This window comes from Myiozetetes cayanensis, unplaced genomic scaffold (genome assembly GCF_022539395.1).
Source record: "Myiozetetes cayanensis isolate MyiCay16 unplaced genomic scaffold, myiCay2020 scf6-25, whole genome shotgun sequence".
Taxonomy (NCBI): domain Eukaryota; kingdom Metazoa; phylum Chordata; class Aves; order Passeriformes; family Tyrannidae; genus Myiozetetes; species Myiozetetes cayanensis.
In genome coordinates this window covers 12,615,605-12,632,301 of record NW_026087853.1, presented here as the reverse complement: position 1 = coordinate 12,632,301, position 16,697 = coordinate 12,615,605, and the positions used below count along the sequence as shown (strand labels likewise).

Sequence of the window (16,697 nt, the reverse complement as noted above, 5' to 3'; positions counted from 1 at the left end):
CTGTAAACACTCATCCCCTCTATAATGTGGGCAATTTAAAACATCTCAATGTCACAGACACCTCTGGAAAGGGAATCAGTCAGGCTGGTGTTGGGTCAAATTATTCAGTAGAATATCTAAGATTGATTTTTAAAGGTTTTGGTTTGGTTTTTTTGTCTGTTTTCTGTTTGGTTTTGGATTTTTGAAAGTTTTTGTAGCATTTGAACCGGGACAATTAAAATAGTATCTCTTGAATTTAGGCATAAAGTAGGCTTGGCTGAAGGAGTCATATGGCACAAGGAGACTGTTGCTTTGTCATAGGCGTGGAGAATATTGTGGTGGAGAGAGCAAAGCTTTACTGATGTTGGGACCTGCATTAGACAAATCTATTATGGCAGTGGCCACTTCTTTCCTGTTGCACTTCACAGAGGGCCTATGCTATAACTGTGGGTAGTTTTGAATAACTCCCTTATGTATTCTTACAAAAGGTTATGTTATGACAAAGAGGAATTTTTTTCTTTTTTTCTTTTTTTTTTTTTTTTTTTTTGAGAACTGTTTTCGGAGAAGCAGTGGAAGTCATCTCTGCAGAATGACTGTGACAGGGACCATGATACTGTGATTCACCTTCTAGAAGGAGCTACTGCCTGGAGACAGGATGTCCCACTGTTCCTCTTCTTATCTGCAAATCATCTAGGAGATTGGGGAATTGAGACTCTTCAATGCATTACAATCCTTGTACTCCCTTAATGGGGTCAGTGGCCATACTACCCTTGGCTGAATTTTCTGAGGCTTTGCAGAGTTCTTTGTGCAGAAGTCAAAACTAAATCAATAAAAGGTCAAGACAAGCATCCATCTGCTTTATCTTGCTAAATTTATTTCTGATTATCTGACTTCATGAGACCTTTTCACCTCTCCTCCCATTCGAGGCAAATTCAGAAGGTATCAAGGGAGAATAAATCCCTCCAGACCAAAGGGGTTCACTTAGTCTTCATTCTGTTTGTCTATACAGTTTCCCTAAGTTGCTATGACAGTGCTGAAAAAGAAGATCTACCTAACACTTCTATTTACTTTTTTCATTTTGAAGAGTAGACAAGAGTGTGTCTGATCACACCCTTTCTTCATTCCCTTTGGAGAAAGGCACAGAATAATATTTCTAAATGAGGCTGACTCAAGATTTCTTAGTACCATAAGCAAAACTGACTTTTGCTGCCCACAAGATTGAGCTTGGGGTTGCTCATGCCATGGAGAAGAAATAGATAGCAAAAAGGATATGCACCGTGAGATAATGAGCCCTGGAGAGCAGGGTTTTACTTCTGCAGGAGAAACAGGACACAGGGCTGACCTTTGGGAAGGAGACCCACCACCTCGTTTCCTTAGCAAGAGAAGGCATAAGAACCAGCCCACAGGGAGTTTTATATAGGCTACCATAATTCTGACCAACTATAAGCATGCACAGGGTCTGCTAAATGTATCCAAGTGGTAGTAACTGATGTAAGTTTATAAAATGCTTTAATAAACAGAATGAGTGACAAATTCTTAAAGCAAACTTCTTTTGCAATCATATGGTGCTATTTTTATTTTCATTCTTGCTTATGAATTGAAACTACAGTTGTTATCTAGATTATGTAAATTCAGTTTTGCTCTGGAAGTTTATTTTTTTCAGATGTGTGATACGAAAAGAATACTAGAGTATTTAAAATTTCCCCTTGAAAATCCGTTCAGATTTTAAAGAGGAGTCACAATTAAATATTACTGTCAAAGATGGATAGTAGTTTTTTTCATCTTTGCTGAGACTGGATGTTTTTCCCTGCAGTTCAGAATACTTGAGTGCTTTGTCTTCTGTGGGGGTGAAGTCCTTTGTTTTCTTAGTATAATATATTTTGATGTGGCACCTGCTGCTGTTCTTGGTAGACTTATTCATAATCTAGTTTTACACACAGATCTAATAATGAGTATAGTCTATTTTTTTTTCAGTTCTGTTTCATTGTCTGCCCCTATTATTTCATATTTTAAGCTGATAGGGCATGAAATTGTCTACCAATTTGATTGTGTGGTACCTGGTAGACAAGTGGGATCTCTCAATATTATGTCCATCATAATTAGCCATTCATGTTGCATCAGCAGGAACAAAATCTTCTGAAGAACTTGCAGCCCTTTCAGTTATAGACTATCTTATATTTTGTTAATAAGGCAGAGATGTTGCATATCTTTATCTGTAATGTCTTTTTCAGTATGCCTGTATAATCTGCTCCTTTCATTTACCTCCTTTTTTCTGCCCTTCTATTCTGCTCTCCATGTCCATTTACCCCCTTTTCAAATAAATAGTTCAGAGCTTTTTGTGGTATATTCCACAGAGTCCCAGATTACAACCTTTGTTTGGCTTTTATGTTTACTTGACTGGACCTTGTGCAACTGGATAAAATCCTGACTGGGTTTAGTAGAGTTGTTTGTGATATAGATTAGGAGAAAACTGGCTTGTTAAGTGTGTTAAGTCACCAAAATTCAGTGCAGAATAAGGAAAGGAGTTGTTTAAAAAAAGCTCTTCTGGATATTTTGAAAAACTTCCTGCAGGTTGTTTGGGACTTTGATATTTCCAAATACTGTCTCATTTATAAACCAGAATGGTAAAGATGCTTGCAGATGAGAGTAAGGCTCATAAAGAAAAGAATCATTAAGACATTTCAGCTCCTTAGGAAATGACGACTGCTGAGTGTGTGTCTAAGGATGAGCTTACAGTTAGAAAGCGCAGTTTGTAATCATAGCCTGTGAATTTTTTCTACCTGTACCCCAAATTGCTTGTAATTCACCTAATTTCTCTCATTCTCAGTGGCTATAGCAATACCACTTCACCTTGTAAAAAAAATTGATGAAGCACAGCTTTGTTTTTCTTGAAAAGCAGTATAGTATCCATTTGTTGAGAATAGTTTGGGATTCGCGAACTGAAAATACTTTTCTTCTTTTCTTTTCTTTCTTTTCTTTTCTTTTCTTTTCTTTTCTTTTCTTTTCTTTTCTTTTCTTTTCTTTTCTTTTCTTTTCTTTTCTTTTTTTCTTTTCTTTTCTTTTCTTTTCTTTTCTTTTCTTTTCTTTTCTTTTCTTTTCTTTTCTTTTCTTTTCTTTTCTTTTCTTTTCTTTCCTTTCCTTTCCTTTCCTTTCCTTTCCTTTCCTTTCCTTTCCTTTTCTCCTTCCCATACAAAATATTTGCACTCTTGATACCTCTTTCATCCTCCTCATGTTCTAATTGCTTGTCAATACAAAACGTCTCCGAGTCGGCAATATTTCATGCAGCATCACTGCACTATCTTCATCTCCACTGCAATTAATGATCTTTCATGTCCAGCCTCGTGTTCCCAATGTCAAGCTAGTTTTGCTCAATATGACCAGTAAGGTAGCATATGTTTCCATGCTGAGTCCCACTGCTATTTCTGGAGGTATCTCCCATTAATCAAGAAGGCTACTTTGTCATAGTGCAGCTAATGTTATCACTAAACTTTAAGTACAAAGTTGGAATAATAATGACTCCTGTTTCATTAAATGGAGTTAACACAGCTGAATAGCTTCCCTGATGGTTTATTATATTAGTCTTTCAGCACATTGACTGATTTGTTTTTATTACCATGAAAGCTTTTGTCTTATGAAAATTACTTAGGACCACAGGTCAATGTTTTTCATGTCACATCTCCATAAGAAGTACACTGCTTCATTATATTTTGTATTCTGTCACTGCAACCTGTATGTCACTTAAATTTATTTGTCATGAGACCACTGCCAGGCTGCCGTTAGATTGTTAAAGGATATTCAGGAAATGTTGTTGCAGTAACCTTTAGAGGAAGACATATGGAAATGGACTATATCTGTTAATTGACATTTCGATATGCAAGCCTTCTGAAGTATAAGGCCTGGTATGGATCACTACACATGAGCAGAATATTTGGAGGGATGGTGATCCTGTTTTTTTCTGAGGCAACAGATGCTCCAAGTTCAAATTGCCTATCTGTCTATTTAAACTGGGAGACTAAAATGTTAAAGAACAAAAATGAAGTCCATAGAAAGATCAAAATATACATCTCTCTTCTATCCATCCACACCAGCCTCCAAAAGTAAAATGGCCTGTGATGCTTGTCTGTCTCAACAACGTTTAAAAATTGCAGCTCACAGAAAGACAACAGACAGCTTAAGGGACAGATAGGAAAGAAGAAAAAGTTGATCAGTTTGAGAACCCATGGGAGTAGCTTCTGAGGTGTTTCAGGTTAAACTGAACCAAGGATCCCAGGTCTTGGACACATCACCCTCCTTTTTGGAGAAGGCACTGACAGAGAAGAGGTTGCTATGAGCTAACATGCTGTGATTCTTCCCAGAAGTGTCTTGAGAATAAAATACTGCATGCACACAAACTGAAGCTGGGGAGAAAAGGGCTTTCCTGCTTCAGACACTACGATCTCTAACAAGACCTGTATTTTAAGAGATATTTAGAACATTAATTGTTCATACTTCAGGGCTGGTCAGAATTTCTGAAGCTAGAGTTTTTAATGCTGATCCCACAGTAAGTATATGGAGATGGCATAATCCAGCACTGTTGAAGAAAGAGGCTCACTGCTTTTCTGCTTGAAAGCTTTCATCTGCTGTGGTTCCCTGACATGGTTTGGGTGTGGGGCCGCACAAATTCTTGTGGCAGCATAAAGTAGCACAGGAACGTGCTGGGTTTTTGGAGGTGGCAGAAGGGAGGAACTGCGTCTACCAAAACAGATTTGGATTAAAACAGGAGCAGTAGTCCCAACAGGCAGGGGCTGACAACATGGAGTAGGGATAGAGTGAGGCTGAAGCAGGTGCTGGTAGCCCAAGTAAGTATGCTTATGTGAAAATATATATGGATAAGTGTGATATATGTGAAAATATATATGGATAAGTGTGATATATGTGAAAAGCATAGTGATAGACAGTGCGATGAAATCCACAGGCTAAGGAAGACAGAATTATTTGCTCTGAAAGGAATGATGTTGTCCATCAAACCTGGCAAACACCAATTTTGCAAGGTTTGACCTACCTGACCCCACTGTATGTTAGCCAAGAGCTGCAGCACAATCTGAAGAGCCTAAAAAATGGGTAGGGAGCAATTGAATACAAGCTTCTTTCCTGTGGACTTTTAGGTAACTGGAGGAAATTGAAAATTTGTGGTGAACTCAGACAAAAGACTGATGGCTAAATCAAGCTTTTTATACTTTCCCAAGCATCAGGTTTCATAGATAGCACTGTGAATTCTGGTTATGTGCATGTGCCTAGGTAGCTGTGCTCACAGCATTCCTCCAAGCATTAGCATGTTTTTGTTCTTTTGGATTATTGCCTGGCACAAACAGTATAAAACAGGTTGCAGGAGCTCTAACAATCAAGCTGAAAATATCCAGAGAATGCAGCTGTGGCATTACATATTTGAGAGGAAAAACTATTGAGACACCAGAAATATAGGAAGCCAATATAATTATTGTTTCCATGTTCACTGTTGTCTCATTTAGGTAAAAACCAAAACAGAGGCATCAGAAAGAACTGCAGTGTACCTTTCATGCAGGTTGCTTTTCACTACAGTGTATTTCAGCATCCAAAATTACACTGCTGGAAAGGTTCTTCCTACTGAATTTGCTGCTTTCTTTAGAGTTATTCTTTTTCCTTACTGATTATAAGCTTGAGGTTAACCAGTAAAGCTCAAAATTTTCTGAAACGAGTTTGGTCTGTGAAACAAATCTGGATGCCCGCAAGTTTTGCTTGAATTTTGTGGTAGCAGTAAACCCTGTTTTCACCTGGCTTGGGTGAAATAAAATGCATTGTAACGTAGACATAGAAAAAAAAATTGCTTTAAGGAATATTCCAATGCAGTTCACTAACCATTAAGTATTGTTCTACTTTCCTGAGCTTAAATCTCTACTGACATGAATCTTTTATATCCTGCAGTGCAAGTTGTACTACTTGGATAACTAATACAGTTCAAGCACAGCTTTCATTAGACCTTAGAAAGTTTGGAATTGGTCATGATCTTTAAGCAATTGAGTCTCTATCTTGTGATATTGAAAAGTTTTTATGTTTTAGTAAACAACGTAAAGTTCTTGAATGTATTCCTGAACTTGATTTTAGCCATTACTGACTAAAAAAAAAAAAAAAAAAAGAGTCTGAAATGTGTTTTTGAGACAGTAATTTGCAGGTGTATTTTCTGTGTAGTAGTAGATGTTGGTTCTTCACCCTTTTTCCCCTTTTATTTGTGGCTCTTAATGTGAGTTTATTAGCATGGCAATTAGAATAATGACATTAAATAAGATAAGCAGACAATGACAGAGAAATAAAAGGGAATTGGGAAAGTCACAGAGGCAGTTCTAACAAAAACAAGGCCAAAGCTTTTCTGTGTATATAATTGTGCCAAATTCAGCAACTGTTTATGGAAATTGTATATACTGAAATATGGCATGGTTTACCTGGAGTAGAACAGAACAAAGTTGTTGAACAGTTTATTTGTTTCAAAAACATACTTGGGGCTAGCCTAAAACTAATAACATTTTTAAGCCAAAAGGGTCAAAAATATATTGATTTATTTTGCTTAGAATTCCAAGCTGGTATCTTGATGAACTTCATGAGGTTTCTGCCATCCTAGTTCCTGAGTTTATTAAGATTCCTGTGTACTGAAGTGTGGCTTGGTATCTGTTGTAACCATCATTCCCCTAAAATAGACATATGTTAGCCTTGTTTCTAGTCATCAGGGACCTCCTCTGACTGCTGCAGTTTTTCCCAGGTGATAGGCAGTAACCTCAGAGTCATGTTGAATGCCTCTGTGGACAACCAAAGGAGCCCCTTACATTCGAGGATGTCCAGGCTGTGGGCAGTTCCTGTCCTAATGCTCCCCTGCTGATGGTCGCCCCTATTGTTTGCAGACTGTACAAAATGCAAAGGTCCAGGAGCATGCTTTGCCTGTGAAGATAAAGGGCAAAAAGATATTTAACCTTTCCAGTGCTAGTTCTTCTGTTCTGCCCATCAGCACACCCATGTTTTCACTGCAGCTTTCTTTTGCAGGCTCACGGACCTGTAGAATCCATCTTCGTGAAGCCTTTGAGCATCAGATGGTTTGGCTTTCCTGATTTTGTCTGAAAATGTGCAGTTGTAATTGTTTTATTCCCTCTTCTTGCTTCCATTCCTTGTACATTTGCTTTTTGCATTTTAGCCCTCATGAGTGTCATCAGACATCCTAAGCCAGCTGACAGTTCTCTTTTTACCTGCTTGTGAGATCAAGAAGTGTTTTGCCTGTTAAAAATATCCTACAAATAACATCTTCTGTAGTCTTTTTCCCATAAATAGATGGATTGGAAAAGAGGAAACAGTCTGAAACAAAAAACTTCAGTAAAAGCAATCTGTTTGATAAAATCATAATAAAATACAAAAGTTATTAACAGAAATTGTAGGGCAAGAGTCTTTAGCAAAAAATGTTTTACCGATATTGATAAACCAAAATATTTTTTCTTGCTCAATGTCTGTTCTTTGTTAATCTCTTTTTCTCCCCACTATCCATAGGGAATGAATACTACGGAACCAGACAGCCATAAACCTTCAGCTGCAGACCACTGATAGGAGTCTATAGACCACCAGTTTGGGAAACCTCTGCTTTAAACCTCTAAATGATTCAACATTTGTGTAAGTCAGACACATTCTGATATTATGTAATGAAACAATTTTATGGCCATGTTCATTGTAACACTAAGAGGTTCAGACACTGTACGAACTGTTTACTTTTGCAAATTGTCTCTCTAATAATTAGGTGATAAAAAGTGAAAGTGTATGTGAATTCTAGATATGTCCTTCAAATGTGCACAGAAAGCTACGTGCTGTTTACAGTCTGTTAAAGAAATCCTTGCCACAGTCACACAGCTGGTTACACGGTTTGAGTTTGTTGTTGTTGTTGTTGTGTTTTTGGTTTTTGTTGTTTTGTTTGGGGATTTTGTTTTTGTGGGTTTTTATGAAACAATATCACTAATAATATTGATATTTAAGTTAAGGCTCAGCTATTCTTATTTAATAATGCAACTGACATGTAGAAAATACTGATCTGACAAACACTCAGAAAACATTTTGTTGTCCTAACCAACCTGAGTATTTCAGGCAAAGACAAATATTGGTATTAGAACTTCCTCTGTTGCTCTGCCCTTTTAATACTTTAGAATGAGAGATACTGTGGAAATGCTACAGTATTACAAGGGGGAACCAATTTGACTAATATAGGTTGAGATGTTTATGAATGGAAACTGAAACACAAGCTATAGAGAAATCACTTAAGTCACTGCTGAGATGCATCCATCTCTGGTAATGCATAAAAGTTAATTAACAGTGCAGAGAACGGAGGCAATTCAGAGAGAAACATTATTAGATGAGGATGTACAAAGAAAGTGAAATGTCTTTCAGTTTACTGACTAAGGATAGATGAATATCTGCAAATGTCCATAACTGACCTTGAAAGTAAGGAGGGAGAGTCTGTTTGGAGATGTTCCTTGGGGTGCTCTGTCTGTGGGAGTAATAGGATAAAAGAACAGGTGATCAGGTTGTGATGTGAAAGATTAAGGCCTTTTCCATCCTAATGTCTGGTAGCTATTGAAGGCTGCCACCATAGAGCACCTAAATGTAGAAAAGAAAACATTTTTACTGATTGAACATACTCATATATGGGCACCTAATGTAAATTCTGGTTTTCTATTGTATGTATAGTAACTGCAAGAGGAAAACAGAAAAAGCCACTGAGTGCTGGATACTGGATTTCAAGCTTGGATACATTTCAAGACAAGGAATTGTAAAGCCATTGTTTTGTGTATTTAAAGCTAAACTAGAAACTACTGCTTCAAGTATTTTGAGAACTGTCCTGCTCTGACAAGGAGGAGGACTTTATAACCTTAATAAATCCTTTTAGACTGTATTTCTTGTTATGGGATGATAGGGTTTCAATAGGCTCAAAAATTTATTAACCTCATTCATCTATTTGCTTAGGCCTTGCTGTTTTCATTCTGGGTTTTTCTTTGGAGGGACACTTTTGTATAGAACACTTGGTGGAAAATAAGTGTTCAATCTGTGTCTGTTCCTGATAGCTGAATTCTCCTATCCTGAGTTTGCTTACCGTTTTCTAGATAGATTTGGGATATGGAGTTGGTGAACAGTACCTGGCTACTACTGGTGTGGTCAAGGAGAACTTGGATGCAAGAAAAGCCTCAAAGCTCCCTTGAGTGCATGTCTTCTGCTGCCACTTTCTTCCCTCCTAGATTTTTCAGAATTTTCCCTTGTTGTAGGTTCTCCATGCATGTTATATGAGTTCTCATATCAATGTCAGTGTTATGGGACTTAAAAGCTTTAGCCCTATTTCTTCTACTCAAATGGTAAAATGAAATGGATCTGTCTGCATCTTTATTCAGGTTAAGAACAGTTAATATTATGAAAAATTTAATATTATAAAAAAATTTCCATTCCATGATCAGTTTGTCCAGAAGCTCTCTTTCTGTCGATATCCAGAATGAAGATTTAATAGTGCTGCCTCTTATTTTGAATGGTATAGGTGAAACTCAGTAATTAGTCAACCTATGCTGGTTTTTTTTTGTTTTGAACAAAAGAAATTGTAAAGATATGACCTTGTTCCTTGCTTGTTTGAACTGAATCCTTGCTGTATGCCTCACTGACTAACCACACATTCAAATAGTTCACATACAACTCGCTGATGTTTTGATGAGTGACTGAGCTCTACAGATGAAGGTGCAGCAGAACCTGCTGGGAAAGTGAGCTCTGTAACAACTGGAAGCAAAGTTGTATTAGCTGGATCCTTTCACTTAGCCATTGGCCTAGACTCTGTGAGCTGGCAGTCAGTTGGGAAAAGGAGGCAGAAATATCTTCTTGAAAATATGTCTGTTCAAATGAGTGAGGGTATAGATGTTCCAGTCACACCAGAGTAAAAATAAAACAAGAGTGAGATGCAAGAGGTAGTATGAAAACAGCAATTTGAGTTATTGTCACAAGGGAGCATTACACATGGCATCCCATAATGCATGAGTTAATCATCACAACATTCTTTGAAGTGAAGTAGAAAAGTAAAGAACATGACAAGAATTATATTCAAATGCAATCAAATTTTATTTAAAAGTTGTTTACATTTTAAAAAGTAGTAAATTAAGGCTAGGTGAAACTGGTCTGTGAAAATTCAAGGAACTTGGTAGAATTCATCCATACAGTGAAATTAATTTGAGGCTGGTTTTAACAGCTGGTATATTTTCCCCCATAAGGTGTCTCCTGATTGCAGCAGGCTCCCCCTTGCTGGAGAGTGAGTTCTGTGCAGCAGCCCTTAAGAAAGCAGTGCTGGCAATCCTTGCTCAGACATAATGAGGGAGCTGAGGTCTCTTAGCACCTTATATAGTTCCTTCATTGGCATAATTTAGAGAAGTGCTGGTGGAGCACAATGACTGCATTGTTACCTGGACTCTGCAGCAGCATGGCAAACTATCACCAAATACCTGTGACACCCAAGGTAGGCCCTCCCAGCAATGTTCCCCACTGCTTCTGACAAGAATATCTTCACTGTGGCGGGCTGTTTTACTCAGCAGAAAGGGGCCAAGTGGGGCTCCCTGTGGGACTTCCCATCTTTGTGCTAATCTAGAAGTAACCAGTAAAGAGAAACAGGAGAAAAGACAAGATCAATAAAATAAATGAGGTGAGGAAGAAAAACATTAAAGCAACAGAGACAAAGCAATTAAGGCAAAGCAAAAAAGCAAAAAAAAAAAAAAGGACAGCGTGGTAAATCCACTCTCTGGGCCAGATACATCCCTGGGGCTTCAGCAGTGCATCCCTGACTGCAGTGGATATCCTGGTAGAGCTAAGGCATTCCCTGAAACATGAGTTTTGTCATGATGCACGAGAACACCTTCTAAAAAGCAGTGGTGTGATGTGTGCTACCCAACCTTCCCTGAAAAACTGGGACCTTACTGTTGATATGGGTCATGACATGGTTATGGGTCCTAAGTGCTAACAGCTATATATACCCTTGAAATTAATTTGACCATTGTGTACCAAAATCTTATTTATTTCCTCTTCATCTCCCAACCATTAAATTGCTAGAGTTGAGTTGTACAAATGCTTTAAAGAAAGACAGCTTCTAGTCACTAAGGAATATTGCAGAAAATTTGCCTTCCAAGCATGGTTATGTAAAGCCCACTTATTTTAATTAGACTTTAGCTCTCAAAGTCCCACTTTACCTAAGTGGCATGATCCCTGAAACACAGTAGAGATCTGTGATAGCAAATGCAATCTATCTGCTCCTTTCAGCAGTGACTTCGCCTTTAATATTATGTCTCTCAGGCATGTGAGCTCCAAGCAGCTCCTTGCAGTGTTGTCTATTATTAGTGCTTACTCAGAATAGGTCTTGTTCTCTATGAGAAGTGCAAGAAATGTCTGTGTAAGCATTGCATGGCTTTAATTCTCCTATAGAAGAGTGGTCCTCTGGGAGGAAAGTCAAATAAACATCAGCCTAAACTGTACTCCAGGTAGCTGAAAACCAGGAACAGGACCAAACCCAATTATTCACAAAGTGATGCTGATGTTAGCCTTTTCCCAGGAAGATACACCAAGTAGACACAATTTATAATTTTTTTTAAGTAAGTAAATTCCAACTAGTTAAAGGTTTTCCTTCCTTCCAGTCTTACTTGAGAACTTTTTGATGCATTAAAGTCTTTGGCAAGCATGAGAAAGGTAGTGTGATTACATCCATTAACTCCTCTACCCCTGCAGCCAACTGCCTCTTCTTCCTGTGTTTTCTGTGTTCTGTGTTGTGTGTGGGTGTGTGCTGTTGCAGAACATGGAAACCTATTTGGCCAGGCACTGAATGAATACAGTTTCAGTGTACAAACCACAAAAGAAAGCCAAATTGTGCATTTGTCATATCCTAAAAGGATGATTTGTGTATATAGGTGGCAACAATCTGTTTCTGTTTTTTTGGTCCAGCATTTTTGCACTTCTAACTGAGTGGACCAAACAATTTGTTTCCATGTAATCATGGCAAGCCTACAGGAAATTCCTGATAATTGTGTTATGCTTTGTTACGATGATGAATTACTGCATATATTTCTGCCATACTCATTAGTCTTACTTTGCAGTCTTCACTCTGCACGTGCAGAGATAAATTGGACACTGAGACTAAAAGGCAGTGTCCTCATGAACCATATTAATTTGAGGTCACCCTTTTTATCTTGCTTTCTGACATCAGCTACACTTTCATTTCTGAAAATGGGAGATACCGTATTTTTTTTCTCACTGTGTGATTTAGAGACCGAATACTTTATAGAACACACTATCCCCTAGTAAAAAAGCAGGAATTAATTCAAAGAATAAGTACCTTACAAAAAAACCAAACAAAAAAATCCAATCCTACATGTAGATAAAACAGTCTTGGAGCAAAAAGGAAGTATGGGCTCTGCCTGGAGAGAAGAGATATAGCTGATAAAAATTCAGGAGTATATAGATTGGTACGGGAATTTGAATAAAGCTGTTTAGGGAAAGAGAATAAGCAAGGCAATAATTGAATGATACAACCCATAGTGAGCATTTGCAGCCATTTGTTTAACTGAGTGGATTGTTTACTTCTCAGAGCAGTCACTGCAGTCAAGCAGGAAAAGAAATGCAGTCGAGCATCTGCTACATGTCTTCTTTCTCTCAGTGGACACTAAAGTTTTTGCCAGACATGATGTAAACACACAAGAGGTGTGTTGGGAAGAAGCTCAGAGAATTTACTCAGTCATTTGGCAATATCTAATCTAAAAGAATAGACAGATAATCTGAAAGATTAGAATAGATAGAACCACCTAATGGATAACCTGTGCTTGACATTTGCTATGGTCAATTCCTACAAAAATGTTGCAATAGAGAAGTTAAAATGAGACTAAATGCATAAAGACCACATGGGTAATAAGATTTTCAGAACTTTTTTTAGGGAATTTGGTTTAGGGAACTGATTTTTATAGAACATTGGGCCGTTAGCAAAATTATTGTTTTTAACTTAGATTCTCTTAATAAAAGGCAACCTCTCTTTTGTCAAAAATAGACTGTCAAAAGATGGATATGTGTTTCTATGTAGGTATGCTGTCTCATTGCTTCATGGGTCTTTTGTTTCCTGATGTCTCGATTTACCCAAATTGTGGTGGTTTTGCAGTAAGAGGGTCAGCACCAAGTGTCTGAATATACCTAAATGCTCAGAGGTTAGTAGCTGATGCCATCTCTGCCCCAAGATTCTGCAGCACAGGCCAGTTCCAGCCTGGAGTGTAGCCAAGTTTGCTGTCTACTGAGCTGGCATGAATAAGCTGAGAGGTGTGAATTTTTAGTTCAAATGCTATCCGGTGATTATGCATCTAGATGGCTTGAAAATCTGAGGTGACATAAAATGTGGAGTTAACTTACGACCATCTAAATCTTATCATACCTTATCATGCCTTAAAATGACCCTTAAGCCCAAAATCACTCTTCTGTAACCCTTTTGAAAGTGCTTACTGATGCTTTCTACTTGACTGGTTCTGAAGACAGAGTATGCAACACATCCTTGTACTCTTAAGGAACATATATGAACGAGCTTGTGCTATGTTTTTCTTCTGTTAGTCTCCTGAATAATAGGAAGGAAATCATCATAAGCCATTTCTTAAGAGCATTGCATATTCTGTGGCACTAACATGGCCTTTCCAGATATAGCTGTTCAAACTCCTAAATTTCCAGAGATTCATCTGGAAACTGAGATACCTAAATTTATTATGCCTATCTGTAGAAGCCTGTTTGGGGCCTAGAGGCATGATTCAGTCCCTTCCCCACAGGAACTGCCACCATTTCAGGTGCCCTAGAATATGACAGGCACCTTGACAGCTCTGGGAGACTTATTGACAGCAGGACAGGCAGGTTATGCTGTCCATCTCAAACTGCACTGGCTCCCTCCTTGCAGGCAGTGGACTGAGCCCTCGTTACCAAAGCCCTTATTGGAGTCAATAAAGATCAAGGTTGGAGTCACTGGAGCTGAGGGAGTGATTCAGCTCAGCAGCTGCTGGTTCCCTTGGTTGGGGTGAACTGAATCGTGGTCTAGGTTGCATTGGCTGGATTTCTGCTGACGGCAGCACAAGGATGAACAGCGGATGAATGTGTATGTGCCTACATGTAGATAACTATGTTTAGATAGCCTAAACACAAAAATATTTTGAATGGTGCAGAATTAATTTTTAGAGTTTGAAAGGATAAGGGCAGAAGGTTTCTTTCAGAACTAATACAGAGCAATCAGAGTACCTATAAGGTTCAAAGGTCTCATGGGTAAATATTTGTCCTGTGGAAGGTTATAAGGGTAAACAGTTCTTTACCTGGTTTATAAAAATTAACATATAAGACAAGACCAACTAACAAATGACCTATCAGACAGGTTTTTAAAGGAAAACAGAGTCTATTTCTTTAAAATAAGGTATTTTTTAAATGCTAGAAGACTCACTGATGATCAGTAGAAGGTTGGCAGAAGCTGAACTGGAACTAGAGAGCATCACCACAGTTTTTGACTGCTCTGATCCCAGTAGCTTTGTGGGGCATTTTCCATGATTTCCCATTCCTCATTAATGAAGAGCTAAAAGGGAAAAGGTGTGCTCTTTCTTTCAGTAATAGATTTTTCAAGGAGTAAAGGCTGAGCTTTATGTGCTGTTTCTGTGCAACAGGGCTGGCCTTGTTGTGCTGAAGACAGAGGTGCAGTAGCATTCACATGTGCAAAATTTAATTACTCTGATTTATCAAGCAATTATTTTTCCTACTAGTTTTATTTAACTGTGGGAGATCTCATCCTTTCTCTGAGCGTAATGAGTGCATTTGCTCCAGGAGGCAATTTGCTATTTACAGATGAATTCTCTTTAACACTGACTTTGCCTTTATTTTTCATTTTCAAATGAAATTACATTCTCAATTTGTTAGTAAATTTGAGTAGTAAATTTCTTAATATATGAGAAAGTGGATTCTTTATTGCATGATGACAGAGCTTCTGCAGGAAAGTGATTGCCATCCAAAGCTTCCTTTTAAAAATAATGATAGACCATACTGGTGGAAGATGGAAATTTTAAGCTTGAACCAGCAGGCTGGAGGTCTTGTATTCAGAGTTTCTATTTCCTGCATGAGAGCACTTAACTCTCAATCTATAACATAAATTGTAATCACCACTCCCATTTTTCAGTCATTTAAGTGAATTAAGGAGTCTTTTGTTTCCAAAATACTTGAAATAAATGCCAAAGTCCAAAAGATGGTTTGAATCTCTAAGTGTCTGACTCGCACTAGCTTTTAGTGCAGTTTCAGCAAGGGGCACCATGTCATCTTGTTACCTCTGATTAGCACGGTGCTTACTGTATTTACTTGTGATTCTCACTCCCATTTAAAGCATCTAACTCTTCCCTACACCATGAGAAGAGCTTGTTTGCACTATCTGTGTGTGGTTTCTCCTGAGGGGTCAGATAAATCAAGGGAGATGATTCTTATTCTGAAAATATGGGCTCAATGGAGAAGTGAGTTAATTAGGTTGTCCTGCTTCTGCTGTCCAGGAAATAAAGGTAAGAGCCTTTAAAAAGAGCCATTACTGATGAACCCTCAGTCACAGATTGGTTGGGATTATATCAGTCTCAAGATGTGAACTGTGTATGGCAAAACTCCAGATATCTGTGCTGAGGGTCTAGAATCTGACAGCAGCCCTCACTGGGCTGTGGAAGATGATTCCTTCTGGTTTTGCCTCCATTCCCTGTCTTTCTATGCAATCCAAACATTTTCCAGTATTTTGTCTATTTTTTTAAAGGATATTCCATTGCAAACTTCTCTTTTCCTCATTTTTAATGTTATATTATCTATTCTAAAATATTGTGCTCAATAGGTCTTTATAATTTCCAATTCATGTGGAGCATCTCATCATGTCCCCCTTTTTACTGAGCTGCCTTCTACTTTTTTGCATCACTCCTTATCACATCCACACAGGATGGCATCTTATAAAGACTGTAACTTAGCTTTTCACCAGATATATTTCCCACACTCTTAATAGCAGAAAACAATCTCATTTTCATTAGAAAAACTATCCAGTTGGAACAAAAATAATTTGGATACATCAGAAAAAAAAACCCTGTGGACCACGACAGGAGAGAAAGTTCTCTTCACATGGGTTTTTCTTGTTTTCATTGTTGAATGCTTCAGAGTTTTCACTTGATTCATGATGATAAGATGCACTGCCTGTAGTTGAAATCTGGAATTGACAGGATCTTAGAGAGTCACAGGAGGCTGAGGTTAGAAGGGGCCTCTGGAGACTGTGCAGTCCAAATCCCATCTCAAAGCAGGGTCAACTACAGCAGGTCGCTCAGGGTTGAAGATTCTATAACACCTCTGGGCAACGTGCTGCAGTAGTCAACTTCTGTAAAGGAGTTTTATTCTGAAGTTTGAACATAATTTCATGTATTTTAGTTTAAGATCACTGCTTCTTGTCCCTTCTGAGCCTGCTGTATCATATTGTATAACATTGTGAGTGAAAAATTCAGTAGTCGCTTCAATAGCCCCCTGACTTTTTTAATTAATCTATTTGTAACGCCCAGATAGTAAGGCCAGAATAAAACATTAGAACCATGTAGTTTAATCTCCTTCAGAAAAAAAAATCATAAAATCACTGTCAGTAATTTCTGCATAAAGCCAAATAATTA

General features: G+C 38.0%; 1 long non-coding RNA gene across 2 annotated transcripts in view; it reads left to right on the top strand.

Moving 5' to 3' along the window:
* The window catches only part of LOC126651010 (uncharacterized), a 159,367-nt gene that overhangs the window by 90,675 nt on the left and 51,995 nt on the right, over positions 1-16,697 (top strand). For both annotated transcript variants that reach the window (XR_007631538.1, XR_007631540.1), the window contains one exon: positions 7,522-7,641. This is a non-coding gene — a long non-coding RNA (uncharacterized LOC126651010). The remainder of the gene's footprint in view (positions 1-7,521; positions 7,642-16,697) is intronic.